Source organism: Streptopelia decaocto, assembly GCF_964273445.1.
Source record: "Streptopelia decaocto genome assembly, chromosome: 6".
Taxonomy (NCBI): Eukaryota; Metazoa; Chordata; class Aves; order Columbiformes; family Columbidae; genus Streptopelia; species Streptopelia decaocto.
The window spans coordinates 44,752,661-44,766,291 of NC_138660.1; positions in this window are offsets into that span (position 1 = coordinate 44,752,661).

Genomic DNA, 13,631 nt, shown 5'->3' on the forward strand with positions numbered 1-13,631 from the left:
AGCAAAAAGTTGTCTAAGTCATAGCAGGAACAGAGACTATTTCAGACAGCTCTGTTTGTTGTACTTGGAGAGAGGGATGGTAAAAAATCCTGCTTGCTCTTCGTTTCTTTCAGCTTCACAATGTCATTATCTTTGTCACTAGAGTAATTGGCAGCACGTTGTCGAGGGTTAAGATTGCGGGGTGACAATAAAACCCTGGCAGATGTATTGTTAACCTCCTGTCCCCCCACTTCCCCCTTTTGCCCCCTCCCTCTCCCCCCTTCCCACTAAGGACAGGCGATCGGGAGGGAAAGAAGAACAGAGAGAAGAGAGTTGGAAAAATTAAAGATGTTTTACTAATGCTACTAATAAGAATAGAGAAAATAATACAAAATATACAAAACCAATCTTGAATGGCTCAGCAACTGCAGAGCCGGCCACCAAAGTCCTGGATTAGACTCTGCAACCAAGCGGAGCTGGATTCAGTCTCTCACTAGGCCTCAGTTCTCAGGGATGGCCAGTAAGATCCTCTCCTAAGGTCGGCCATAAGCAGAAGGGAAAAAAGGGATGAGATCCTCGTGATCTCCCACTTTTATATGAAGTATTCACGTGAATGGAATGTTATACACAGTTGGTCAGTTTCTTGGTCACTTGTTTCTCGTCGCCCCTCTCGCGAGATGTCCATCCATGCTTATCAATATGTTTGCATTCCATTGCTAGGTTTACCAAAACATGTGTCTGGTTCTCCAGGAAAATGCAGTTAATAAGAAGGCTTTAGCTGACAGGCAAAATTCACTAAAAAAGAAACTTGTTTTTAGCAAAACCAGGACACACGTTAGTTCCTGTGTTTCGCAGTCAGATCTTACAAAGAACTCTAAGAGTCCTAAAAATAACTGTTCTTGTATTTGTTTTCTAAAGAATTCCAAAGACGCAATTGCTGTTCAAGCAACTCAGCTGCTACTGCAATGCCTCACTTAGGATGTGAACCTATTGACAACACCACAGGCAATGCTTAGGTTTATGAGGCCATTCAGCCATTGAATCACAATTACATATTATTTCTTCTCAAACTCTCAATAAAAATGAAGGTAATTTAGCAACTTTCATACTTCAGCATGATTTTTGCACTTCACTTTTCAGGAACATTGATAGTGATTTTTTTTTGCACCTGAAGTGCAAAAATCATGCTGAAGTGTGAAAGTACCAATGCTGGCCTGTGACTCGCAGGTGTGCTCCTGTTTCTACTTATTTCACAGATCTCAGACCTGTGCAGAGTGCCCATGTTCCAGTGTGCAAAGTTACACTGGTGAGTTTTATTCTGCTGTAATGTATAGAAATGCATCTCCCTACCTCTGTCTGTTACCATTGCTCCCACAGCTGTCAACCACACATCTGCACCTTGTGAATAAAGCCAGTACCCACATAGTATTTTTTTTCTTGGTCAAATGTATTGCGGTACTAAATTAGATTTAGTTTATCTGCTAGAGCTGTTTCCAGTGTGATCTTGCCCTTATAAGCTGAAATATTACAAAGGCTTTAAATGTCTTTTGTAGGTTGAGTTGACCACAGGTTCTGGGTATTACTACTTGAATATGGTTATGTTGAATTTGATTAAAACTGCATTATAACTCCTTATCATAGCAAACTCTCTGCTTGCAAAGCTAGAAAAAGATTAACTTAATAGGGTGGTTCAGTAGAAAAAGCCAAGAGGAATGAGTTCTAGAAAAATATTATTTTAATTCAAACATCTGTATTTTGAAGTTTCCTACATATTTTAATTAAAGAAGATTTCATGTCTGTTGCATTAAAGGCATGATATCTAAACTTGTGGAGGTAAATACTTGAAATTACAAGTTCTGTATAATGAAAATTGCCTATCTGTAAGGCTCTTTTTCTTTTTTTATTTTTTCTCCCCTACTGCAAAAAAAAAAATAATTGTAAAGGTAATTTCACCAGACATTTGGAGACTTTGAAGTGCTTTTCTATCCATATGATTCTTTATGAAAAGGTAATTTTTATCATGCTCTACTCAACTGAATGTTTATAAGATTGTGTGGTTTCAAAGATGTCTGCTAAAAATATATAACTGCCCTAAAATGACTCACATAAGATTTATTCAGTTACCCTTTAAGTACTTTGCAACTTGTTTCTATTTTTCTCCCTCTAATTTTGCATCCAGTAAAACCCTAAATTTTTCTAATTTGCTGCACTATTTTAATCAGTCAATTTTCCCTTATTTATACAAGTAAGCAGTCTTATAAATTTGAGACTGTAAATCATTCATCCATTAAAAACTCGATTTCCTCATATTGCAAGTTCAATTCATTTAGAAAAGAAAAAACCTTGGTGTGGAACAGAATTATGCAATGTCATGGACACATTAACATTTGGATCAAAATTTTACATTGTGTCAGCCAGTAAACAGTATAAATGGTTCAGATTTGCAATAAATAATTGTCTATTAATACCTTGGCGTGGTGTAGCAAATTAAAGTCTCACTTCAGTAAGCACAGATGTAGGTAAGAGCTGGGGCCTAAAGAAAGCAACTGCCATGCAGCGTTAGAACAGAGAGAGAGAGCATCATGAAGCGTTACTGCATCTTTCCAGCAATGAGAATAACGTATACCAATTTACACAGCAACAGAGAAATATAGGGGGAGGCAGGTTGTAGGTGCATTTAAGTCTAACCCGTCAAGATTTAGAACCATTTGTTTTTGATGCTCTGTGAGAGGCTTCCCTTGCAGAAGATTAAGATAAGCATTTGAAAATACAGCATAGTGTGCTGCTGCATATGGAGCAGAGCCCCTAATTCAGGACAATCAGGGTGTACAATACTCAAGGACCTCCTGGGTCATTATTTTGGGTCCATTCCTGTGGTAGTCAAACAGCTCCAAAATCTTATCTGTACACTTCTTGTGTTAAACTGTCCTATTTTGCAGCTTGCAGGTTGTTGCCAATTGTCTTGAGATTTTAATAAAATTAATCACTAATGAAATTTTATTAAATTACTTCAATATCTTCCTGTTCCATACATTGTGAGCAGATGGTCCTGAGAGCTCAGTAGCTGAAACTCGAAGCTCAGTTTCTTAACATGAGTTATCTCCGTGAATGTTTTAACAAGTAGACATGCCATTACTTCAATGTGGCAATTCAACACAAATAGCAGCATGAAAATATATTAATTTACAAATTCAAATATATATGAACAATTAGGCATTAATAATTATTTAGAGAGCTCCAGTTCATAATATTGTCTCTCAGCTGTCTCTAGTGGTATCACCCATGAACGAACCATAGTTGTTGTTGCTGCAGTTTTGAGCATGTTTTTTCTTTGGCGTTACCAACTCAGCCCATAATCCTGTAACACAATCTAGCTTGTCCATACACTAATGGGAAGGCATTAATCAAAACATTGTTAAGCGTTATATTAACTATAGAGCAATATCTCCTTATTTTGTATTTCTTAATGGTTTCTTTGTCCAAGTCTGTTTAAAAACGCAGCCTCAGTGTGCTGGGCTACAAGTCTTCCGTGGTCTCTGCTTGACTGGCTGAGTAATCTCTCTCATTTTCTTTGGCATTTGGTGTTCTTGTCCTTGGTGTCTGGAGCACGAGCCAGTGGGTTTCTTAGCAGAGTACAAGGTCTGTATTTCATAGACAAGATGGCTTATTTAAAATATATCCGAAGTTTGTCCTGCTAGCTCTACAAGGCAAGGGCTTAAAAATCTCCCTCTAGTGTCCGGGTGTTTACGGGCCAAACAAAATTAAATGCTTGCTCTGAGGGAACACAAGAACGATCTGCTTTCTGCATTGCCTTGAGCAGTGGGACTAGTTAAAAGGGATATAAATGTACCCATGAGAGCTGATGCCTCTGCACTTGGGAGCTCCTTGGATAGACTTGAGAGCTTCTTCCTTAGCTCCTCCAGCAGTGTTATGGCTCTGCTCCAAACCTCTGAGGCTATTAATAAAAGCCTGAAAATCATCCATCTAATAAAACTCATGTCACTCCTTGAAACACTCAGACCTCTCTAGCTTACCAATTATTTGCTCCGTTTGTGCAGAATACTCTGTTGACTTGAGTCCTTACACAGTTACTGTGAAATAATGCATGTTATTACATGGTTAACCACACAGTAACTTCACTGGAAGCAACGGTAATTACAGAATAAGTTGTGGTAATCTTCCTGTGCTATTGTTTGGTAATTGTGTAATTAGCTCAGGTCACCTGTGCAAATCAGAGTTGTGTGGTAATTTTTCTCTTCTCACTTCTTGTAACAATCACAAGGGAGTTAGAACATTGATGATATCTCAGCAGGGTATGTGGATCCAAATGTGCCAGAGCAATCCATTGCTTTCTATAAACAGCTCCTATTTTTAATGTTATCAGCAGAAAACTGATTACAGGAACAGAGGTTAAATTTGCCTCTATGAACAGGTGTAAGTCCATTTTTAGCAGCCTCATTGAAATAGAGCTTAATATTACATTGACTAGAATTCATTCCCAACCAGTTGTTCCTTAGGGATTTATGAAATGAATTAAGCATGATCAACTCACTCCCACTCTTATGAGTTACGAATTTTGAGCAAGAAAGACATGAACAGTGAAAGATCTAGAGTAGGATTTCAAGAAGGCCATGGCTGATGCATCCCATAGCAATCAAAAGGCACCTAGAAGCCACAGTCAATGTAGTATTTGTTCTGTGGCCAGAGAATGCAAATCACCAGAGGTGAAAAGCTGTGACTTCTTTGCATAGGCAATAATGTCTACACATCCACGGCGTAACACAGAGATAAAAAATGGTAGGGACATGACCTGATGTGACATGATTTTCTTTAATACTGGCCTGAGTTGCATGTTAGAATATAAAGAATTAATTACATGATGCATAACCAGCTCCCATCAGTGCTCCAGCAATCTGTGAAGCACTATTTAGGCATGCCTTTCTGGTGACACTTCTTCTGTCTGCAATACATCACACAGCAAACCCAACAGAACATATGCACACATATCAATGTGAACAATATCATCCTGGTGCAGAAATTTTCACAGTTAATTAAAAAAATCAAATATAAGCAGTTCGGCTCCTTACTAAACTAATTAAAAATATAAATACAATAAGCTCTGACTGAGCATTTGACATGTCATTAAAAACAGAAAATCGAGTCAAGTACAAGGACTAGTTTCAATATATAACAGACTGGAATTAAAATGGAGAGGCTGAAGTTAAATTAATGCTGGTTTTGTTGCCATTGTTCTTCACCTGGTGTTGGTGGCTGAATTTACACTGTGAAGTTCTCCAAAGGCAAAGGCCTGGGCAGTGACTATGTGAAGTGAAAGATGCCATTTACCAGTTCCTTCTGCCTTTTAAATCTGCTTCTCTGGCAGCATTACCAGCTGCATGTGTTCCATGTGGTACCCTTTCAACCACAAGTTTTGATGGAATTTTCAACCCTCTGGAATTATTTCAGCAATAGACACACTGTCACCACTTCAAGTGGTGACATCTAACTTTGGTTAGATGGAGAGCAGTGCTTTTGGTACATCAGTCTAGGGTTTCCGAGCAGGACTAAGATCTAGCAAGTGTTCGTCCTGTAGGAGCTTTAATGCTGTGTGATGGGGCTGCACTCGGCTGTCACACCAGCATTCCCTTGGTTTCACACAGGACCCCGTCCTGAAGGCACTCATGCTGTGTACAGCTTAGTTCATACCTGGGCTCTTTCCTAGGCAAATAAAGACTTCACTTGGTGAATTAACCTTCATAAGGTTAGTTTGGTGCTTGGCTGTAAAATACCATTCTCCTGTTCCAAATTGCAGTGTGGGGAATTCTCCGATATAACTACAAAAACAAAACAAAATCAAAAAAGCATGAGTATAGCCACTCTGAATGTTTTTCCTGTTGGCTTAGATTGATCAACAGCATAATGGATGTCCCAAATGCCTTTAAACTTCCTTTGAAGTTCCCTTTGAGAGGAGCTTCAGGAATATTCCCTTTATTGTCTGGGGAAGAGTGTGGGATGCCGTTGTGAATGAAAATGTTACTTCCTAGCACGTTCCAGCTTTCATTTGCTGATATCCCATATCCATTCACTTGTATGCAACATCCAAGAACAGTGTGTAAAACAGCTTCGGCACAATTTGGCAAGCCCATAAATTGACACCAAGCTCAGTTTTTACAGAACCAGAGTTGAGGGAGCTTGTCCCTTGGTGATAGGAAAGGAGACGGGATCAAAGCTATGCTCCTTGCACGGGTGTAGCAAGAGCCCCTATGCTGAGCCAAAGGATGAGGCAGTACCCCAACAAGTGGTTCCCCAAAGAGTGTAGGAGTTTCTGTCTCAGGGCTTTGCCTGCTTCAGGAGCTCCCCTGCAGCAAGCAAGCAAGCGAACTTAGCCCAGACTAGTGTAACATCCCTTGGAGACACCACCAGAGGAACTCCTGTGAAGCAAATGAAGGGCTGTAGAGTCATGTTCTTACTTGTTTCTTGCTGGTTCCTGCTATACAAAAGTGCCCCTGGACCTGTCTCCCCAGCAGGGAGACCCCCCAGCCCCAAGGAGTCAGGACTGCTGATGTTTGTTGTTGTTGCTGTGACTCTTAGGATCTGCCTGTGCTTGTGTGTGTACGTGCTTCAAAAAGCCAGGGTCCTGCACCAAGCTGCGCCTTGAAAGAGGGGATTAATGCCTAGAAAATATCTTAGTCAAAGAGTTTAGAAACGGTTTTGTAACTTAGTTAATGAACTAGTACAGGAGAGGCCTGAGAAAACATGGCAAATAAGTATTAATGCTGGATCCTCCTCATTCTCTATTCTGTTCTACTGCCAGTACATCAGATGGGTCTCATTTTTATCCCTCACATTAAGTTTTTATCACTTTACTAAAATACTATAAATCAATAAAATAGGGCAGAAAATTGCTTTTTTACATCATTGCACCAACATGCTGCTTGTATGGTCTGGAATGACAATGAGACATCCATCTTCCTGTGGACAAAAATGCCAGTTTCCAGTACAAAATGCCAAGTTGTATAAGGCAAAAATTTCCACACCAAACATTAGCTTCTGCTGAGATGAGAAACTGAGAAATCTTCACTTTTCTCATTTTTTGAAAAGCAAGAGAAAATTCTACTTCTCTAAAGACAAAATATTATTAATAAATTAATATTTATACCCTGTCCTAAAACTCTTTTCCTAGTCATTCTTCTTCCTGATAATATTTGCTTGAATTTCATGCCAAGCTCTGTAAAGACCTTTTTTTGATATTTTTTTTTTTTTTTTAATTTTAAAATATACTCACTAGGGGGAATGCTTATAAAATTCAGCCTCAGCCACAATCTGGACTATGGTCTGCCAAGCTCCACATAAATAAATCATCAAGTCATCTTGGCATCTTCTGGGCCAGGAGGGATATCTTCAGGGTAGATTTAAAGAGGCATTGTCCTGCAAAGTATGTCCTTTGTGGAGAAAACCAAGCAGTAGCTTAAAAGCTAGTTTGAATCTCAGGTATTTGCATTTTTACAGGTAACCAGTGCAACAAAATACAACGAAGGACTTTTTATTTCCAAAATTACAACTGTATGAGTTAGTCTTCCCTGCTGCTCTCTTAGCAGAAATGAAATCAAACACCTGTGACCTCAGGGTAGCGTGAGTGCATGATACTGGAGATGCCGATTTTGTCCTAAAATGTCTGCAGAACACACAGCAAGGAGCCATTGGAGATTTTCTCTTAGCAACCTGAATGCTGAAACAGGGATAATGTAGCCAAACATATATCAGCTTTGCACTTTCTAAAGCCAATCTAAACAGTGAGACACAAGACCCCTCCAGCTCCGGAGGAGCATGCTGGGGTTGGCCTGACAGCTGGAGGAACCTCATCCCTTACACACCAGGAAACAAAACCTGGAGTAAACTGAAGAGAGTAATAGTCTCCTGCAAGGACCCTGGAGCTGGCTGGTTGGGCAGGGTCCTGCACAGGATGTGTCCTGCAGCCCAGGCTCAGAGCCCAGTCCTGGCTGTGGGACCTCCATGTGGGCTGGGAGTGATCTCCGTAGCCAGCTGTGAAATGGAACTTTATTCACTCACCCCTAGTGGGGGGCATCTAACACAAGGACATGTAAATCAGATAATAATCAAGACAAAGCAAGCTGTAGCTGGTTTGTCAAAAGGAGACCTTGGGCATTGGTCCTCTCTGCTGTTGACAGGTCACTGAAATCAATGGACTTGTGACTGAAATTACAACACAGGGAATCTGGATCATTTTATTTGGACTATGGGAAGTTACTGAACAGTAACAACACAGAGGAAAATTGCCTTATATTAGGTTTTGTTAAAATCCCTGACTTGGAACCAGTTCACCAACAGGTTCTAAACCATTGGTGGTGCCTGAGAGGTTTGGGTGGGCAGCAGGGAGAAGACAGGCAAAAATTACTATATTCAGCTGAGTTTTTCTGAACATTCCTTCCTTCATAAGAACTGCAAACAGATAGGAGGAGTTTGAACTTCCTGAGATCATTTGGAGAGTGAAATGAATATTTATGGATGCACAGTGGTTGTGCTCATGATGGAACCAGAAACAGAGCGACAAATCCAGAATGGCATCCATGCATATATCATCAGGAAAAGAACGAGTTGCAGCTGGACCACTGACTACCTGAGGGAAATTCCCTGTCTTTTAATATCTGAAATGCAGAGGAGAATCTTAGCTGCAAATAATGGAATTTTAGAAACTATCAAATCTTAGGAGCTTTGATTTGGCCCATTGTAAGTAACAGTGACCTCCTGAAGAAACTGAAAGCTGAAAATCAAATTTAAAAGCTAGAGAGTTTCAGCGCATGTCTTCTCACAAAAACATTGTACTAAAACTACACTTGCTGCCAATAATAATGACTAGAGGTATTTTAGGTGATCTTTTAAAGATCACTTACCTATTTTGAGTGGTCTAATGTTATTGAAAGTGCAACAGTGAAAAGAAGCATCAGATGCTCTTTCTGAGTTACACTGAAATTAAATCTTGGGTTTTGGAAAAGTGGCACAAAGTAATTAACATATATGCTGTTGGCATCATATTCTTTGTATGTATTTCTGAATTGAAAAGAGGCGCTAAGAAATACATACCAGGCAGTTACAGGTTAAGGATCATTTACATAAATTAGCAAATTTGCAAATGAATTCATCTAGTGAAAAGTAAGACACGGGACACTGCATTTTAATAATTGACATTCCACATGAAATGCAATGTTCTTGAGGAGGAAATTGAGCTCCAGGTTGCTATTAGAACCAGCGGAGCAGCAAGAACTGGAAAGAAATGCCATCTCATATTATGCGAGTTACTGCTCCTGCATAACAACTATCTTCTATTCTGATAGACTTTATTTCAATAGAACTAGTACTAGGATTTTTACAGAAGAAAAATCCAGTCATTGACAACACTGGCCAGGAAAAAAAAATGCAGGAAATCTTTGTGATCTGGTCATAGTAGTCAGCTCATAATTCATTATGCTCTAAAGTAATCTTCTGTTTTATTTGGCAGCCAAATCTCCTTACTTTGCAGTTATACCAAATAGTTACAAGCTTACCCCAAAGTATGCAACACTGACAGAAAATTATAAATTATCTAATTTTTTTGTTCCCTGTCACAACATAGGTTAAATTGCAAAATAAAGATAAGTGATCCACTTAGCCGCTTCCTGCTGTCCTGATCAGTTTAAGAACACATTATGTTACAAATATTGCTCTTGATATGAAAGTAATGACTTTCATAAGGTGCTAGTCAGTCATTCAAAGTCACAATACTTTCATTGTATGCCATAAATACAAATTATATGCTCTCAGAGAGCTGAAAGCAGATCTATCCCTAGTAAAGTTTCTTAGTATAATTTAAAGATTATCTTAAAGTGAACCAAATCCTTCTCTCAGTGATACACATTTTCCAGGATCACAGAGAGTAAGAGTGTAATTTCAGTGAATCCAAGTAAAAATTCTCCTCTTGTAATATTCCTAAGTACTGATGAGACAGTGTTTGTCCTTAATCTGACCACAACTCTGACATCATCCATAGGGACTACTGTGTTAAACTTCCTGAACTGTAAAGATAAAGTAACAAACTACTGCTGCCTGCATACAATGTTTGATATTTGGTTGTCCTAGCATACTCCTTGCTTCTGTTTTTATACAATTTATTGCAGCAACGTGGACAAGACTGAATCAGTTCTCCTCCCCTTTGTTTCTCTCTCTGGTTTTAGGAACCTGAGACATTTTAATTCCTGAATAGGTTGGGAAATCTCTCCAAATGAATCATCTGCATTACTAATATTTATTTTATCAAATGGTTCAGCTGTTTGACATACAGACAACAAGACTCTTACCTATAATGAGCTCAGACTCAATAAATGGGTAGGCTTTCTCTTCAGTATTTTGACACACACTGCAGTGCATATATACATACAGGTAGAACAAGTACATTGGCAGATTGCAATGATGCCCTGATAAACAAAGCTCGCTGCCCTCACTGGCTCAGGAGCAAATTTCTGTAACACTCGTGCCCTTTGATATGAGGTCTCACTGAGAAGTATTCTCCTGTTCTGATTAACAGACTGAATGAAGAAAGCTTACATTTTTAACTTCGTCTTTCATGACACAAAAATAACTGCCGCAAATTGATGGAAATGATCATGTGGTAGAATTATTTTACAATAAAGAAGAAAGCAAGCAGCTCTTGGACATTTTTCCCGACTCAGAATATTCTTTCCTTGCCGGAGCAGCACTGTAACCTGGGTCAGATAGTCCCCTGCTCCGTGTCCTGTGCAGAGTAGTCCATAGGCTGTGCAGAAGTCCGTTGCTTCACCAAATAAAACTTTGCCTTTAAGAGTGCAGTAACAGCGTGAATGTCTTTTCACCACGGTGTCACTGATGGATCTGAGCAGCTTTTCATGTATGCGTGCTGCAAACTCTTTATATTTTTACATTCTAATAACAGTGAACAGCATAAATTATCTCTAATTCTTGATTCTGCAAGGAAGCAGCCATCTGGTCTAATACCACTGTGACAGTGATATAGGACTGAACACTCTGTGCTTGGTCTGCTGCACAGAAAAGGACAATAGGACATATTTTAAAATGTCAGGATACATCAGAACCATATTCAGGAAAGTTTGCATTTATGAAAATTGATAGTATTGGAGATATATCATGATGCAGATCTAATCATGGCTGCTGGTATGGTGAATTAAATTAAGAGCTGATTTGAATTTTTCTAATTAAAGATGTATTATTCCTTCTCTCCTCATGTTTTTTATCTTTTGGTAAAATAAACTTACTAAACAATTTTCAGGAAAGCTTGGTGATTCAAATGGTCAAAGCTTTAGCAAAAAATCCCTGGTGTCAGTGGTAGTTTGACTGTCTCAGTGTGGTATTCAATGGGCATTTGTTTGTATTCCAAAATCATTGCTGATGTTTGCATAGCTGTTATTGTTTGAACTAGATAGACTTGGTAATGAGCATACCCAGGTACTGCAGGGTAGGATGGCATGTAGGCACAGCAGCTTAGCAGAGCTGTACAAGGTGTTCTGGGTGCTCTTTCCAGCCCTAGGGAGCTCTCTGATCTGCCTGCTTTCAGTGCCTAAAACACACACACAAATAATAAAGCAAGGGAAAAAAGAAAAAGAAATTTTACTCATGTGGGAGTAAGCACACTTTAAAGGTAAGCTAACATGAATTAGATCAAAACCTCGATCAACTTGTAATTTGCCCCAACAAATTAACTTCAGCTTTGCTGTAGTGCTCAGTTACGTAAGTAGCTTATTTATGTAACTTCTCTTGTTTAAAGTGTTTTTAATAATGCCAAATATTTTTCAAGACTTCAAGACATCAGGAACTTAAGACTATCATTTGTAGGTGTCACATGGAATGTATTTCCATCGTTAGCCTTAATGGCTTTAAGAAACTTGCTGTATTATTTAAAAAATAAACAGGAAATAGTTCTTTTCACAGCATGAATAGCAGTTAACCTACAGAGGTCAAAGTGTCAAATACTGTAATGGGATTTTTAAAGGGACTTCTTAATTTTATGACCAATAATATCATTTGTAATTTTATGTACTAGGAGGGGCCATCAAATTCATACTCCAGGGTGTTAGCTGATCAGAAGGATAAGAAACAGTCCTCTCATCCTTTTTTGCCATGTAGGACATGGTGTAATTAGCCAGCTGTTTTCTTTAAAGCACCTAACATAGGCCACTGGCGAAGGCAGAATTCTGAGCTTGAAGGATAATTGATCCAGTCTGGCTTGATAAATCTGTGTTCGCTTGTCTACTCTTAAAATATATATTCTTCAGATCAAAGATGGGGCATTTTTGAGTTTGCCGTTCTGCTCTCTGCTTGCAAGCGTTCCAGAGGTATACATGACATGAGTTCTTTCAGAAAGTGGTCCTTCTGGAGCTTGTGTCAGCATATTTACTAGTTAGAATTGTCCAGTGCTGTGACTGCCTTTAAGTCTGTATAGTACAGAGAAATGCTGCTTACAGGGCATTATTCTGAAGGATGCTGTATGCCAGCTTTGCCAACTCAGGCTGTCAAATGTTAAGGCGTGCTTGTACTGTTTAATCCTGCTTGCCAGTTCAAGCTCCCACTACCATAAGTTCTCTTAAGTGCTGGAATACTGCTTTCAGGGACACTTTCTTAAAGAGGAAAATGCAAACATAATATTATTGACAAAGGGGAAAGGAAGATTAACAAAAGCAAAGGATAGTGAGTTAAGGCAGAGACAATCTCATGTGATACTTCCACTTCACAGCATCAGAAATGGTCATACACATAGTGTAAGCAAAAAAGCACAACTTCAGAGGTAAGTATGGAAAAGTATGCAAAAATAGATCTGGCATCTTTTGCACACCAAATTTTTGAGCAGAAATGCAGGCTCTGGCTAGAATCTTGCATTTGTGTGAAGGAAGAGGGAAGCTTGTGTGTGCCAGGAATGGAAATGGCCAGCACCTGCATGAGAAGTTAGAGGTTTTCGGAAGTTGAATGGGAAATGAATTGATTCATCTTTACTTAAAGCTTTATATCAGAGCTTGAGGGAAGAGAAAAAAAGGAATGGTAGCTTAAAGTCATGTTAACATTTCTTCAGATATTTTGTTTTTCCCAGATAGATCATATGAAAGGAAAAGTTTCTGAAGATTATTTCCTTGTGGGTTTTCTCCTGCTACAATCCCAACTGGTTATAATCTTCTAAATTCACACAGACACTAAGAAAGCTTATTAATTCAGTTAATTTGTTATTCTACGCCTTAAACATACATCAAGAAAACAACTAAGTCACTGTTTTTCACTCTTTTGTTGGTTTTCTATTTCAGAACCAAAGTAAAATCTAATCAAATCTATTAAGATCCATGAAATCCTAACCTTGAGCCACCTTCCATTTCTGGCAGAAAAAGCAGAACCAATACTAGTTCCCCAAATCCCTATCAAACGGTTGCAATATATATTAAAAAAAAAAAAAAAAAAAAGAAAAGAAAAGAAAAAAGCTATCTTGGAAGCTAGGACTAGACACCAATTGGATAAGAACTTGTGCTTGTTTTTGTGCTTTTCTCTCCTCTATGTATATTCTTCAATAGTTCCATCTGTATCCTGTGTGTAGATGTTGAAATGAAGTTTTGGAAACCCTCTGA